We start from the raw sequence: 4,679 nt of genomic DNA, 5'->3' as shown, positions 1-4,679 counted from the left end.
CTTAATCTTGTCTTTAGATAAAGACCATTCAAAATGATACTTAATTAAATATTTTGTAATGGTGTTATTTTGCATGCCCACTTCATTTCTTCTTATTTTGCTGTTTTATTCAAACATATGGATTTTCTGCATTTTGCTGAATGCTGTTATATACTTCAGTCCATGAGGCTTATTCTAAAGCAGTGAAGACCGCTATTGTGGATCATCATGATGTATGATCTGTAGCTAAGATTTTGTCATTTCATTGTCTTTTTTTCATGTAATTCCATTTTGTCTTTGTTAATAAGTATAGCTTTACTACGATATCATACTATTGCAGGCAGTATGGATAGTAGTCTCCTGTTAAAGCTTCCTTTTAGCACTATATTTGAGTATCTTCAGGTTAGCTTCACTCCACTGTTTCTTTGTATTAATTTCATGTAAAAATGTAACGCAATCTGTTATGTGGTGTATATAGTTTCTTCCTCTCTTGGTATTTGCCAGCAATAATTTGTTTATTTGTTTATTTTTCATTTCCATGGGTTCATCAGATTGCTAGAGCCACTTGTTATTTTTTAGCTTAACTATAAGTGCTTAATAATTATATATCTTGGCACAAATTGATCATTGATAAATATGTTTTTTATTTTGTAGATGTTGCAAATAATTTCAAAGCCAATGAAGGATATTGGCCCACGTGCAATGTTCTATCTGGCTGTTGCAGTATCTGACTTTTATGTTCCTTGGAAGGACATGGTAGAAAATTGAGATGATGGTTCTTTACATGAAAGTTTCATCCCTTATTAACTTCAATTTTGGCTTGAATGATTTTGTAATATGTTAAGATACAAGAATATTAACCATGTCAATTTCAACATCTGGGCTAGAGTTAGTTATTATTTAGAGAATTAGCATACAGATAACACTGCATAACTTAATTAGTCCTGCTTAGGTTGTAAAAACTGAAAAGTATAAGCAGGAAAACATTTGTTGTATTTTGAAAAATGGTGATGATATAAGTACAAGACCTAGACTAGTGTGTATGTTATTTTGCAATGATGATATAATGTGATTGTGGATCTTAGTAATTTGATTCTAATAGTTTAGATTATTTATTGACACTAAATTAAAAAAAAAGTTGGAACTAATTTCATTAATGAGAAAATTATTATAATTAAAGAATTATATATTACAAAAAACCGTTGTCAAAAGTCACATAAGGCAATGGTGTTAAAACCGTTGTCAAAGACGATTACAAAATGGTAATGGTATTAAAACTATTGTTAAAAAACAACACTAACGGTAACGCTTTAAAACCGTTGTCTTAGATGACTACAAAATGGCAATGGTATTAAAACTGTTGCCAAAAAATGACACTAATAGCAACGTTTGAAAACCGTTGGCATTGTGAATAATAAAACTACAACAGTTTAAAACCGTTGCTTATCCAGTTATGGTTTCAAACTGTTGGATCATGAAAGAGAACAGTTTAAAACCGTTGTTTATCGAGTAACGGTCCGAAACCATTGTTTAAAATTTTCTTTCAAAACCATTGTCTATGCTAGTAACTTTGGCAACGGTTTTTTTGTTACCGTTGCCTTAGGTAAAAAACCATTGTCTTTGAGCATTGGCAACGGCCGCATATACCACAGGTCAAAAACCATTGCCAAAGTGTTGCCTAAAGTTTTAGGAACGGTTTTTCAATCTACGACAACGGTTTTTGACTGTTGCAAAAACCCTTATTTGTTGTAGTGTTGGGAACGTGCGAGGGTTTTTAAAGCCCACTAACTCCTCTTTTTGTCGTTTCCCTCTTTTGATTTCGTTTTGAATTTCCAAAAGACTTTGCTTTTAGTTTCTTCTTCTCTTGCTTGCTGTAACTCCATCTTTACCTTTCTGTTCTTGCGTCTTCGTGATTCCCTTTTCTTTTACCCGAGAGGTGACTTGCTGATGTCGTTCCGGTTTGCTTGCTTCAATTCCTAATCAGTTTATCGTCTCCTCTCTACTCAGGTTGGTTTTCTGCCTTCTTCTCTTTATGCCATCTGATGTGTGGAAAACGATCCAACACAAAACTCACCGGCAAGTGTACCGGGTCACATCAAGTAATAAAACTCATGGGAGTGAGGTCGATCCCACAGGGATTGAAGGATTGAGCAATTTTAGTTTAGTGGTTGATTTAGTCAAGCGAATCAAGTATTGGATGAGTGGTTTAACATTAACAGAAGCTAAATTACTTGGAATGTAAAGGGAGAGGGGAGAATTGCAGTAAATTAAAGAGCAGGAAAGTAAAAGATGCTTGCTTGAATGGAAAGGGGAGTTGAGGATTGGGAATTCAGAATTTCAGCAAGGGAAATTAAATTGCAACAATTAATAAAGCAGAAGTTGAATTAGAAATAACTAGAATCCAAATAGAAATGGAAATTAATCTTGCAGCAGAGGTTCACAGAAGAACCAAAAAGGAAAATGGGATCTCAGGACTCAAGAGACTAGATAGCAAAGTCTAGATCTCAATTGCCTTCCCAGATCCATGTTCACAAAGCAATTAACAAGAAATTGAAGAAGAAGCAGTAAAGGAATTGTAATTAAACTCAATTATGCAGAAGAGGAATTAAAGAGATTTTGAATGGAGATTGAGACAGAATTTCCTCAATTCTTCACACCCAAAACTCAAACAAGAAAAGTAAAAATGCTCAAGCAAGAACGAGGACGAAGAGAGATCAATTCTCCTCCCCAATTCTTTGAAATTTAGTGAAGTCACCAAGAGAAAGTTCAAAAAAAGTGCAAAAATAAGAGTAAAGATTCAAAGCTCAAAAGAAAGATCAAAGTTCAAAAGTAAAGGAAAAGGTCCATCCTAATTACATCAAACTATCTCCTATTTATACACTTTCTATTCTTGGGTCTTGGGATTTGGATGGGCTTTTAATTTGGTGAAGAATTGAGTTAAATTGGATTTTTAATTCAATTTTCAGCCCAAGAAAATTTGCTTCCAGGAGGCTGCCCTGCCCTTGTGGAGGGCAGGGCAGAAAATGGTGCGTGCGTCCTTGGTGCGTGCGTGTTGGTGCTGCAGGATGCTGCCATGCCCTTGTGGAGGGCAGGGCAGAGTTTTTTGGTGCACCAGAGCTTTCTTAAGCCACGCTTCCTCTTTTCTTCTTTTCTTCACCTACAATAAACCAAAACAACCATTCAAAGTATCACTAAATTCACAAGGTCTAAAAATCAATTAAAATTCAATTAAATTTAGCTTAAACCTCATGAGTTAGCATCAATTTAATGGTAGTTGCTTGATTTAAAGAAGTTATGCATTTTCATTCTAAATCACTTACTTAGGATGCAAGAAAGTGCATAAAGACTAATAAAACAAGTGAAATTAGCTTGAAAAATGGGTATATGATGACTTGTCATCACAACACCAAACTTAAATCTTGCTTCTCCCCAAGCAAGCATCAAAACTAAGAGAAAATGAAATGAACAAGAAAAGAACACATATCCTTATTAGGCATATAGCAGAACTTGATTTATGGAGTCTTTATGCAGACAATGATAACTCAATTATTGTTGCTGTTACATAGTATACATCTTTCCTCAAAGGCTTGCTAAACTTGCTGTTATATGATTTACTCTTTAATTACTCCCTTGCTAACTTTTCTTTTCTCATGATGCTTAACAAAATTATTATTCTTTTGGAGGCTTGTTGTCAAATGTTGCAGTAGTAGCCTTTGGCTTTATTTTTACTCAACATCTTTCAACCACAGACACATGGCTCACTATTTCTTCCTAGGATCATTGATGCCCAGCATCTCTTTGGATAACTAAATGTTCTGTATCTAAGTTGCTCTTTATTGTGGACTTTCAATTGGCCATCCCAAATCAGTTGATCTAAGTGACCGGGTTTTAAAATACCCCTCAGAATTTACTTATCCAAGCATATCCTAGTACAAGAACACCACAGGCATGTGTCCTAGGGTCCAAGCGATTGGTGTCCAGCCTTTATTCTTTGTTTTTCTTGCCACATTGGCTTTTTCTTCTTCCTTATCTTTTTGTTTTATTTTCTTTTGTTCTCAAGGGATTTTTCTTTATTGATAGGAACCTTTATAACAGCAAGCTAGCTCACACTTCAATGAAAATGATACTATGTAGCAATTATTTCATGAGTTAGGCATTTAATCAGACACATATACCACCATTAGCTTCCATTCTACTTATGCAACATTGGATATTTACTTTCCGATTCAAACAATTCTCTTTTATTCAAGTTTATGGGAAACAAAACAAAATTCAGCTAGGTGATGGATGACAAGCAATATGCAAATTTAGCATACTTAATCAAACAACTTCACTTGCAACTAGATAAACACTTTAGCAGGATATATAATGGTTTCCATGTTCAAAACAATTCACAGCAGCAAGGATTAAGTTTAGATACAACCTTTGAAGTTGCAGCCCTTTGATTCTTCCTTCTGCTGTGTTTTCTTTGAGTTAAGATGCACAATATCTTCAACTGTTGACTCATGTCCTGCATAATTCTGAAAGTTGCTTGTTTCTCAAGCCCTTAATTGCATGGTTAGTATGCATAAATTGAATGTGGCTTTCAGATTTATTTAGGTGTTGGAGACACCAAACTTAATTGCTTGCCACAGCCTCTGATGCAACAAGTTAACCATATGTGAAACCTTGTGTCCTTGCTAAAGGTTATGGAATTAAAG

The 4,679-nt window shown here is 34.6% G+C and overlaps 1 long non-coding RNA gene across 1 annotated transcript; it reads left to right on the top strand.

Moving 5' to 3' along the window:
- Window positions 1-315: 315 nt before the first annotated feature.
- Window positions 316-1,022, top strand: LOC107470517 (uncharacterized). Its single transcript, XR_002368544.2, has 2 exons — window positions 316-381; window positions 634-1,022. It is a non-coding gene; the product is annotated as an uncharacterized LOC107470517 (long non-coding RNA).
- Window positions 1,023-4,679: the final 3,657 nt, after the last annotated feature.

Source organism: Arachis duranensis, chromosome 10 (assembly GCF_000817695.3).
Source record: "Arachis duranensis cultivar V14167 chromosome 10, aradu.V14167.gnm2.J7QH, whole genome shotgun sequence".
Taxonomy (NCBI): Eukaryota; Viridiplantae; Streptophyta; class Magnoliopsida; order Fabales; family Fabaceae; genus Arachis; species Arachis duranensis.
Note: the sequence above shows the minus strand (reverse complement) of the source record. Positions and strands in the feature narration are given on the sequence as shown.